The 12467-nt window shown below is 40.1% G+C and overlaps 1 protein-coding gene across 12 annotated transcripts in view; it reads left to right on the top strand.

Annotated features, from left to right (window-relative positions):
• Positions 1-12467, top strand: part of CACNA2D1 (calcium voltage-gated channel auxiliary subunit alpha2delta 1) — a 1459114-nt gene that overhangs the window by 705750 nt on the left and 740897 nt on the right. The gene's annotated exons all lie outside the window — the stretch shown is intronic.

Genomic DNA, 12467 nt, shown 5'->3' with positions numbered 1-12467 from the left:
GATATGACAGTGTCGTCCTCCCCACGTTTTCGCTGGTTAGCTCTCCTGGACGCCAAACACATAATGGGGGCCATATTCTTTACATGCTTAAATACGTCTAACATAGGTCCATTAGACATCCTGCCATACCCTACATTACTTCTTCTTTTATTTAAATATGTACTTTAGGAGAAAAAAATTGCAAAAGATAAAAATTTTGTAAACATTGGTAAAAGAAAGTTTTGTGTGTTTTGGGTTTTAGGCAGCTGAATAAACACTGATAGGCATTGCTTTTCAAAAGGTTTGGGAAACTCAAAGAAAGCACCACTGAAATCCACAAAAATTAAAACCTGAAAAAGCACAGGACAGCCTAGCTAGACATTAGTCACATCATAAAAGTTTCACACTTGGTGTTTGTACGAAATCTGGTTATTAGTTGAGAGGGGTGAAAGCCTCATTCAAATGATAAACACACTCCTTGTCAGGGTGAACCACAAAAATGAGTAAAGAAACCTGTGTTTAACCCTTAAGTAACTTGGCACTAAAACAGCCAGGCTTAACTTAGAGACAATGTGTAGTGTACTGATGCAGCACTCTATCAGTAATAAATAAAAACATGCTGCAAGAAAAAATCAGAAATCAACTTAGGTGCGTAGAGTGGATTTTAATAAATAAAATGACACAAAAATGACAAAACTCCAACTAATAGAGCTGGAGTTCTGAATTTTTAAAAATATAGGTGAAAACAGCACCAAAAAGCACAAAGCACCACTCACTGGTGTCTGGTAGTTCTGACTGTGATGGATCTCGGGTCAGATGGAGAGACCAGGTTCATCCCGATGAAGAGTTTGCCTTCTCAGAGTTCACATCCATACAAGGAGTCTCAGTTGGAGCTTTGTGATGGAGGGGACCACAAGGAGATCATTAACTGCATTGAGGGTTGTCATCGCTGGAGCTTCATGTTGGTGGGAGATGCAGGCTGTCACTGTTTGGTGTGAAGATCAGATCACCAGTAGAACTTCATGACGGCGGGAGGTGCGCTGATCGTTGCTGACATGAAGATCCTCTTTATGGTCACAAAGAGCCCTAAAACCTTTGAATTTTCGCCTGGGGTTAATTCAGTTTTGAGGCAGGAGTACCTTTGATGCCATTCAAGGGTCCAGGGACTGAGAAACTTGGTTTACTACAGCCCAGTTCCAGCAGCAGGGCACAGGCAGGTCCAGATGGTGCTCATCAGCTAGGCAGTTGCAGGGAATCTTGTTGTGACACTTAGCTCAAACAGGAGGTCAGCCACCTGACTCTTAGTTACTTTTGAGGATCTTGAGATCAAGGCAAGCAGGTCCAGCCTTCCTTCCTCAGACAACAGGTCAGTCTTTATTCTGAGTATTCCACAGGAATTGATGATGTTCTGATGGTGCCATTCTTATATCCAGTACTAGCCTTTGTGTGAGGGCAGTCCCCGCCCTACTTCCAAACTATATCTGGTGAGTTTTTCCCCTTCTCCTGAGCTTGGCTTTAATCTGTCAAGGGGGACAAAGGCAAGGGAGGCCTGGTATCAGGTTCCTGTGTGTGTCCTGCAGGTAGGGTGGTTTGAAGTGTAATCAGGGCAGGACAGAACTCCTCTACATCAAGCATGTCTGGAGATCCACACCCTCTACGCCCATACCCCTTTTGTTCTTATGTCCAGAAGTAATACACAAAACATCATAGGAGAGCCACTCGCAGTCATGTCGCAGTCATGTGACTCCAGGCAGAGCAGCACATTTGGTTTAGACAGGAAAATGCCAACTTTCTAAATGTGGCATTTCCAGACTATTATCTTAAAATCTAACTTTACCATGAAATAGAATTTTAAGTTGCATATTAAATGAGTTGAAGAAATATTTTCCATCTGTTCCCAAATTGATGTTATCACTTATTAAGCGTAGTAAAGTTGCACAGTGTTAATCTATGGCAGTGGTAGTTTTGCCACAGTGAAAAACAACTTTGGATGTTCTTCACTGTTAGAACACATAAAACTTAAATACACATATACTCCTTTTATTTCTACTATGTACCCTTCCATATGAGTTTGTAGAGCCTAATTTAGGGGTGACCTATAAGTATTTAAACATAAGGTTCAGGCCTGGCAAAAAGGTCTATATTGCCATGTTGAAATGGCAGCTTAAAACTGCACTTCAGGCTGCAGTGGCAGGTCTGAGACATGTTTTACAGGGCAAGTTTAGTAGGTGGCACAATGAGTGCTGCTGCCCACTAAAAGCATTTAATTTAGAGGCCCTAGGTACATGTAGTACTGTTTACTAGGGACATGCCAAATAGGTGTTTACCAGTTTTACTATGTGTAAGAGAGAGAGCACAAGCACCTTACCACTAGTTAGTCGGGATAAACTACCCAGAGTCCTAATGCCAACAAAAAATGAGTTCAGCCAAAATAAGTGAGCGAAAAGTGAAAAGTCTGGTGAAATACCATGTCTAGTAAAAAAGTATGCTGTCATCGGCATTGACAATGGAGAAAATGGGGCAGGAACCAGGTTAAAGATGTATAGAGTCTCCTAACATAAGAAGCTGAAGGTAGCTTTATCTAAAACAACTTGTGGTAGAGAAGTGGTTATGGAATCCCAAAGGTCCTACAAATGTACCTTGGAGTCTAGGAGATTTGAGCCAAGGAGGGTTGCATTTACTTGGTGTGTATGGACCTCTCCTCTGCCTTCAACATGGTAAATAGGGGGAAACTGTTAGAGGGCATGGGCAGGATGGGAATTGACCAGAGCTTAACAGGGCTACTACAAAGAATGCACTAGGACACTACCAGAAGGGTTAGATATGGCACAGATGGGGACGTTTCTAAGAACATTCGGTCACACCTAGGGTTTTGGCAAGGGTCTGTCATGGCCCCCCTTTTGTTACTTATTTATATTAACAATTTAGAATCACACCTGACCAAAGTGGGGGAAGATCTTCCCAGAATAAAGTCAAGATCCTTGTCAGTTCAACTGTACACAGATAATGCTGTTTTACTGGCAAGGACCGCTAATTGATTACAACTTCTTTTAAACTGATTTTATGCTCTAATCTGCAAAAATCTCTTCCAATGAGCATCTGACCTACAAATGTGAAACTAGGTTGTTCTTTTTATGAGTGTCAGAAATCCTAAGAGTGAAGACTTTTACGTACTTGGGCCTTTCTTTTGACCAAAACTTACCCCGGCAAAGTTTGCACCAGTCCAGGGCTAGACAGGCCCAAAGAGCCATGGAGTCAGTCTTCTCATTTGCTAGAAGGCTGGGTCAAAAACTGATCAGAGAAATTACCAAGAGTAAATGCGTGTCTGTGGCAACCGATGGCGCAGAAGTTTGGGGATATAAAGGCCCTGGACTATTACAGCAGCCTGAAAATAAATTTGTGCATAGATTACTGGCTGTCCCACAGCCAATCCCCACCTTTATCTGCCTTTCAGAGCTGGGTCTGGCTCCTTTGGGGATAAGATAAAGCTAGAGCCCTTATTATTATGGCTAAGGGTGAGGGGAAGCCTGGCTGAACAATTAACAAGGGATGTAATTGAGGATTGTTTCTCCTAGGATAATGTGTAGGCGATACCATGGGTTATATATATTAGGAAATAATTTACTGAGCTAGGTCTGATGGAATTGGTCACCAACCCAGCAAGTATTGACTTCAAACCCATTCTCAAAGTGAAAGAGACTTTCCTGATTAGGCAGGGAAGATTTCACCAGGCTGCTTTTCATAAATTGACTGCAAGTGCCAATTATAACCCAATCAATCTGTCACTTGAGTTTGAACCATATCTTTTTTGGTTCCATAATGATAATGTTAGGTTTTACTTAACAAGATTGCGATTTAGTCGTTTGCACCTTCTAGTTGCCGTTCCCAGTAACATAACCTGGGGAGTCCCATTGCTGAGATGACCATGTAATAATATTGCCTCGCAAAGCACAATGCACTTGATTGTATTTTGCAGTTTGTATTCTCACCCCAGGAAATACTTTTTGCTTCCAATTTTCCATTCTTTTCACACCAATTCTTACAAGGAGAACATGGAGATCTGTGTGGCACTGGGAAAAGTTGTTTGTCATGCACTGGGGTCAGAAACAAATATGGATCAGTTAAGTTTTTTCCCCATTGTTCTAGTAGGATTTTCAGGGTTATAGTTCTAATCACAGACCCACCATAGAATTTTAGGATTTTAGTCTGTTTTTTTTATATCGTCTTTGACCTTTTCATTCTTAAATCATGATTTGTAATAGAATCATCATGTTTTTATGAATATGTTCTTTTTTTCCCCCATCTTATTTATATAAATGATGATTTTTATTTGATGTGTATAAGCTTAATGAAATTGTAATATGGGTGAAATGTTGTATTGCACTTTAGTGACCTGTAAGGCCAAATAAACATTGATGATGATGACTTGTAGCGTGCTAAGCTACCCCGAGAGGTATCCAGTCATATGTGCAGGCTCTGGACAGAGGCACAGCCCCATTTCCAGCTAAACGCTGCAGCACCACAAGGGAGAAGGCAACACAGCTCCCAGCATTGTCCTGTGTGCACCCTCCTTCCCCACTGCATCAGACCCAGAATGCTCATCAGCTGTCATTCACCACCTAGTCGAAGCAAGTGGATCAGAAAAAGGCCTCATATTTTGGCCAGAACAGGAACGACATGGAAAAAGACTCATTATTTATTTCCTTCATTTTATTCCTCATTCCTGGTGGAATTACTTGCAACGCCTGCTATTTGGAGCATGCATATCTGCAGGACTTGGAAATTCCAAACCCCTTCTCCCGTTCATATTCCCAACATCAAATAATGGAAAACTCATAATGAGGTCATAGATTTCTGGGGAGAATAGAGGAAAAATATGGATTTCAATTCACTGTATGTATTTTTAATTTGACACTAGTATTTTGGAATTTGAAACCATGTGTGTATAATAGATTGTCCTCTATGTCCATGAATTCCAAGTACAATTCTGAAACACCAGCTGCTGACGTAGCTTAAATAATAAAAAAGTTCAGACAATTTTGCACAATGTAAAAGATAAATAAAAAGTATTCTGATTTCTGAAGGGATGGTGATATAAAACAGATTTGACTAATTATGTAGGTGTATGTAGAGTAACATCACTGTGTAAGATTGTACCAGAGATAGAAAAGTTTATGAAAGGAGATAGTAGCTTGACCTAGACATCTACTTGTGTTGCCAGGAATTGTCAGTTCTGTTTTTCCACAAGAGAGGAATTTAGGGCCTAATACAAGTTTGGCAGTCGGAAAACCAAACCACGAAACCTGTGGTGAGGAGACCGCTGCAGAACTGGGGGTCTCCCCACCGACTTCATTATGAGTTTTATACTGGGTTGACCGGCGGAAACCAAAGTTTCAGCTGGTCAATCCAGTGGGAAACGTGCAGTGGCATTGGTCCAATGTCGTCGCACTGGGGGCCCCCCCTAAAACCCTCAGAATGCGACAGTGCACTTATTCTCCACCAGCCTTTTCATGGCGGTTTAACTCCAACTGCCAATCTTGTAATATGGCGGTCTGACCTCCACTGTGAGTTTGGTGGTCTTCGGACCGCCAGACTGGTAATCGGGCCCTTAATCTCTTATTCTAGTGCTATCTCAATAGCAACAATTTTAAATTACAATTATATTTGAGGTGGCATAGCAGGGTATAAACATAGGAGCATTTCAACTTCACTTTAGGAGCAACAGAGGAGAATAAGACATTAAAGAAATTAATTGCAATTTTAGATGTTCATATTTTTTTAGGAAGCCTGATCTAATCCAAACTGTGTTCACTGCTGCATGCGCAGGGGTGAATTGTATATATTCAAAATCATGTACACACGTTTTGAAAACTGGCCTCTGGTTAAAGGGTGATATATTCACTATGGGTGTACTTGGGCAGAGCTGGCAGTCTCACAACTTGGTAATGGTTTAAAATCCCACAATTCTTCCTCTTTGATCTCCACCTTATCCACCCAATCTGAAATTGTAGCTTCGTAATTCCTGCCACAAAATGATCCATTTATCCGCTTTAGTGTGGGCGTTGGCCACTGGCCAACGCCCACACTACCTCCCTGGTGCGGGTCACGGGCAGTGGCACACAAAAGAGAGGGGGTTAAAAAATCATCGGGTGCATTGCACCTGAGGATTTATTTTAAATGTAAAAATACCCCGGGAACATCTTCCGTTTCTCCACCCGCCCCCCTGCCCATCCCTTTGTAACGTCAGCGCGCCACGAGTCCTGCTGTCCCTTCGCAAACACAGTCTGTGCAGCAGGACAATAGCGGGTTAGCCCAACCCAGAGAGCAGGTGCATGCAGCTGCAAGCACAGAGAGAGAGTGCTCCCTTAGGAGCTCCCCAATTTAGTTAAGCCCCAAATTCCACAGTCCAAATTGTATTGTGGAGAAATCAAAATTATCTAGCACAAAACAACCTGGTTTTGTAAAGCAGGCACCTGCGTTTTTGGTCTTGGGCTCAGCTACCTAATAGGGAAACCTACCAAACACAGACATTTCTGGAAAATAGGTATCCAGGGGAGTCCACAGAGGTGTGACTTGTGTGGATTACCCAACGTTTTCTTACCCAGAATATCCTGCAAAGGTGAAAAGTTGAATAAAAACTACATTTTTTCTTGCAATTCTACCACACAAAATAAAGGAATATGCTGGGATCCACAAAATTCCTACCACCCAGAGTTTTCCCACCTGTCCTGATAAAAATGCTACCCCATTTGAGCGCTTGCATCAGGAATGTATCACCCCAGGGTCAACAGTTGCCCTCATGTGAGGACCAACATTTACCGTTGTGTGATCTATTCCTATTGCATGCACACAAGTGAGGTACCATTTTTATCGAGAGACTTGGGCGAATGCTGGGTGGAAGGAAGTTTGCAGCTCCTGTCAGATTCCAGAACTTTGCAGCACCGAAATCTGAGGGAAAATGTTTTTTTTTTTCAAATTTTGAGGTTTGCAAAGGATTCTGGGTAACAGAAACTGGTGAGAGCCCCACAAGTCACCCCATTCGGAATTCCCCTAGGTGTCTAGTTTTAAAAAATATATAGATTTGCTAGGTTTCCCTTGGTGTCAGCTGAGCTAGAGGCCAAAATCCACTGCTATGCACTTTGCAAAGAACACGTCAGATTTCAATGTAAAAATGTGATGTGTCCATGTTGCGTTTCCTGTCGCGGACATTAGGCCTACCCACACAAGTGAGGTACCATTTTTATCAAAAGACTTAGGGGAACACAGAATAGCCGAACAAGTGTTATTACCCCTTGTCTTTCTCTACATTTTTTCCTTCCAAATGTAAGACAGTGTGTAAAAAAGACGTCTATTTGAGAAATACCCTGTAATTCACATGCTAGAATGGGCACCCCAGATTTTTAGAGATGTGCTAATAACTACTGCTTCCCAACACCGTATCTTGTGCCCATTTTGAAAATACAAAGATTTCCTTGATACCTATTTTTCACTCTTTATATTTCACCAAATAAATTGCTGTACACCCATTATACAATGAAAACCCATTGGAAGGTGCAACTCCTTTGTTGGCTCTGGGTACCTAGGGTTCTTGATGAACCTATAAGCCCTATATATCCCTGCAACCAGAAGAGTCCAGCAGATGTAATGGTATATTACTTTTGGAAATCTGACATCGCAGAAAAAGGTTACAGAGTAAAATGTGGAGAAAAATGGCTGCTTTTTTTTTACCTCAGTTTCAATATTTTTTTTCATTTCAGCTGTCCTGGATCCAGCATTGGTTTCATTCCCATTTCCGTCACTAACTGGAAGGAGGCCAAAGCACAAAAATAGTAAAAATGGGATATGTCCCAGTAAAATGCCAAAACTGGTTTGAAAAATGTGGTTTTCTGATTCAAGTCTGCCTGTTCCTGAAAGCTGGGAAGATGGTGATTTTAGCACCGCAAACACTTTGTTTATGCCATTTTAAGGGAAAAAAAACACATGCTTTCTTCTGCGGCCCTTTTTTCCCATTTTTCTGAAAAAATTAAATGTTAGCTATATTTTGTCTAATTTCTTGGTCTCCTCCAGGGGATCAACAAACTCTGGGTATCTTTAGAATCCTTAGGATGTTGGGAAAAAAAAGATGCAAATTTGGCGTGAATTGCTTATGTGGACGAAAAGTTATGAAGGCCTAAGCGCGAACTACCCCAAATAGCCAAAAAATGGCTCAGCACTGGAGGGTGGGGGGAAGGCCCTGCAGCTAAGACACCTAAGTGTTATATCACTAAAATGCACGTTGGTCTGAATTTGGTACCCAAGTAGTAGCCTTTGCATGCCAATGCAGGGGTCAAAGGAGTGGTCGGAACTACCACCACGTTACACAATTCCTAATGGTAACTGGGGCCCCTCTCACCAGTTGAAAGTGAGGTGGAAATGACCAAGTGTCAAAATAATCCTCTCACCCTAGTGTAATGTCATTTCATATTCCATCCCTTCTCTTCTTCCTGATATACGAAAAAACAGTAATCTCTGATTACCTCAACTCTTGTACAACTACTATAAAAATATAAACGCAGATGGAAACAACTGTAGCTCTGGTGCATACATCGGATCACAGAAGCAATTCCCTATCTGAAAGAAGGCGTTACATTTTATTCAGGAAGTAACTCCATATTCAATTATTTCACTGGAAATGGTTATATTAGATAATTTATGCCCGACTCCTGTTCTTGCATTCCGTTGTGAGTGAAATGAGCCCCCTTTAGTTCAGACAAAGAATGAATATCAACAACTTTTTGCACAGTACAATATAGTGGGAGAAACGAATAATGAATTGAATAAAATCATGCAGCAGCTAGAAAACGAAGAATTATTTCTGTAGTTTGGAATAATGTTTAAGAAAACGTTTTTCTCCACCAAAGACATAATTACTGATGTCAGCCGACCAGGATGGTCTGTTCCTCGTATTTATTACTATCTGTCGAATTCCTTTGTCTATCAGAACTGCATGTCAATTGTTTTCATTAAAACACTTGGTGCCATTGACTTCATGCTACTGTTAATGAATATCAGATCCTGAATGCTGTGCAACATATATCATGAACACTGTTACATCTGTATTGGCACTGGTTTGCCATTCATAAACATTCTAAATTAGTTAGGTTTAAAAGTGTTTCAATTGCCCTGTATTCCATTTGAGAGGTTTTTAGCCTTAGGCACCCCAAGTTTGCGTGGAACCACACAAAGTATCAAAGTAAAGGATTTTACCTTCCAACATACAAAATATTTTGGAAAAAGAATATGTCCACGGGATGCCTTAATTATAAATGGTCCCACCTTGTTTGCCTTATCGTCTTGCCAAAGCCATCTGTTAGTCACTTCTATAAAATATCTAAGTGGAGCAAAGCCAAAAGTTATCTATTTCACATGGTTGAAAGTTTAATTTTGAATGAAATGTACTACCCCAAATTGCTTTGATTTCTAAGCCTTCTGGAAGGTATCTCAAAGGCTAAGTCAATTCTACTGTCCTAGCCTCAACATCTACAATGTCAAGCAACTTCCAGTTGATGTAGAATCCTCAGTCATATTTTAGAAAGTGCTAGGCAGTGTAACCAAAACCTATTTGTAATGTAGGCTTTCTTATCAATGTTTGCAGCAATTGCTGTTTTTGTAGGAGTTTCTACAGTCAGCAATACTCACATGTTCCAAGGCCTTGTGAGCTCTGGCTCTTAAAGCAGGTTACTCCAAGAAGAAAGCTTCTCTAAAGATGCTGATTCAAATATTCTTGTGGACCAAGTCTGTAAATATGCCTCTGCCAGCCTGTCATCAAGCCCTAGAAATTGTTATTTAAGCAGAAGTAAACAAAAAGGCCAACATTCCTCTGGCTGATAGTAAAACATCCTCTTGACACATATTTGCTCTTGAGTGATCAAAAAAGCCGTATTTGCATCTGCTTGGTAGCTAAATATAGTCAATCTCAAAAACATTTCAAAGCAGACAACTCTAACTTTTAAGTTTATTGGGATGTGGTTTCCTAGCATAGAGACCCCATGATTTTCCTGCAATCCCTTGAGAGCTTTAATGCAGGATGCCATCGGACATCATTGAGGCTAAGCACCTCTACCTCACTTTCTAACTCCACTCAATAAAAACCAGTGCATCTCAGTATACTTCGGAAGTGTTTTACTACCACAAACTAACACTATCAAAGGTTCTTTTGAAGGACAGCGTACACAGTGATTTACCAAGGTGTATGGTCCTGAAAAGAATGGTTAACTAAGGTTAATCTCTCCTTTTTCCTGCCCGTTGGATATGCCCCCTCAGAAGGTTGGGATAGGCCAATATCATGATCAAGATCACGAATGTGTGGTAGCCTCACTTGCCTTTCCAACCAAATGTGTAAAGAGGTGTGAAATGCATTCTCTACAAATATTAATATTATTAATAAATTTAAGTTGGATCTGGCACACAATGTACTATGTCTAAAAAGTGACTCAAAATAGATTTCAGCCCACATTACAATTAGGTTTCCTTTTGAAGTTGATCTCATTTACCAAACCCTTACTCCAGTTTAAGGATTGGGTTACATTGTATAAGAGAGAGACAGGACTTATATACAACAGCTGCTAGAATTTGGGTACAGCAGCTGAGATAGTTCAAAGGGAAATCTGTGGGGATGGCTTATCCTGTGCTATGGATTTCATAAATGCCCCCTATGTGATTGGCAGAATGCCCTGTTCTAATACTGCATGGCATACCAAGGCTTAGTTGTTAACATTTTGATTGGGCTCAGTGATATTATAGTTTTCTAAGGGAGTGTCAGGGCAGGCCTACCACAGCAGGGGTTATACTGAACAAGCAAAGGGTTACCATTAAACATAGCAGACTGGCCGAAGCCTGTTAGACATGCCTCAGCCTACAGCCCAGTACACATCTAAAAACGAAAACATGCAAAACCAGATGCAGTTCCACAATGATTTCCTCATTTGCATCCAATACACCCCCAATAAGAACCATGGAACCGTTCTCAGAGAACACATTGTTTTGCAAATTGGCAGTTTTCGGCCACAACTCAGCAAATGCGTACTTCAGCGCCAACAGGAAACAAGCTGTAATTTTCCATATGTCATAAATCCCTGATGTCTAATAAAGAACGTTATATTTGTCCTCGATTTTTGTATCACTGCTACAAATGTGCAATATCCGTTTTGTCACAAAATCATTTGGAATCGGCATGTTCACAAATTTGGAATAAGAATATCTGCCTTATTCTGTGCAGACCAAAATGCAAATAAATACGCTATTTTCTGATCACTTCTTATTTAACTAGAAAAAGTGATCTCTGGCAAGAGACTATGCAATTTCTATTAAATGAAGGGAAGGGGGAATAGTTTCAGTTTTCATTAGATTGCTTGCTGCTATATGAGATTGAACGTATTTGACTAGCTTCCTTCATTATGACAGAATGTCTGTACCCGAAGCTGTTATTACATAATTTCCCAAGCGTGACATTCATGAATTCCCATAGATCCTTTGGGGAAATATTAGAAATAGGGTGTTTAGCATTCGCCAATCCCTTCTTTTCATTTTGCAGTTAATTTAAATACTTTATTGCTATGGCACACACACTATAAGCCCAAATGGATATTTGTGTTTCATTAATTAATCAGTTTATACTGTTTACTGTCTTCGGTTACCTTCACAAATGACTGGGTATTAATTTTGTGTTTCAGCTGAAAATCTTTGAAATACAAAAAAATAAAAGATCTACAATGAATCGTGCCTTCAATTAATCATAAACCGAAGCTTTTTTTTGCATAATTGTGTAAACTTGTTTGCTCTAAAATTGATCTGATTACTATAAAATTATTTACTGTTATTTTGTTACTTTTTACTCCTAGTAAGACAGCTATTCTTTGTATAAGTACACACATTTTAGAGAGGAAATTGTTCACACTGTAAGTAAAGCACAGTTCGAAGTTAAGTGGCAGTACATACAGCTTTGCTAATATGTTGAGAAAAATATATATTAAGTATTTCTTTATTCCATACTGCATTGACTTGCAGAGCTTGCATTATTGAAAATTATTCTTGTAGGTAGGTTCTGACAGGATAAATATTACTTGCTCCTCCTTAGTATGTGGAGGTGGCCATTATAAGAACCATACTTTTCTGCCAGTGGCACCCTCGTGACATTCTGCCACCATTTTACTATAGTTTCCATAAATGTAGTTGGCCAGGGGTGGTAGCAATGCATAAATACTGTGTTTTAGTGTCAATGGCAATCAATAAAAAATGAAAGTTTACATTTTCTGGCATGGCTACTGGTGGTCCAAACTATACTCAAAGTATTCCACTCTTTCAAGACTAGCCACATAAATATTTGCATCCCACTACAGTTAAAACAAGTATAGCCAGATTGGCTCTGCAAATCTTTCCACACGAAAATATAGATTATATACAACCACTTGACTCTCTGAAACTAATTAAAAACCTGATTATTGTAAGAA

This window comes from Pleurodeles waltl, chromosome 4_1 (assembly GCF_031143425.1).
Source record: "Pleurodeles waltl isolate 20211129_DDA chromosome 4_1, aPleWal1.hap1.20221129, whole genome shotgun sequence".
Taxonomy (NCBI): Eukaryota; Metazoa; Chordata; class Amphibia; order Caudata; family Salamandridae; genus Pleurodeles; species Pleurodeles waltl.
Note: the sequence above shows the minus strand (reverse complement) of the source record. Positions and strands in the feature narration are given on the sequence as shown.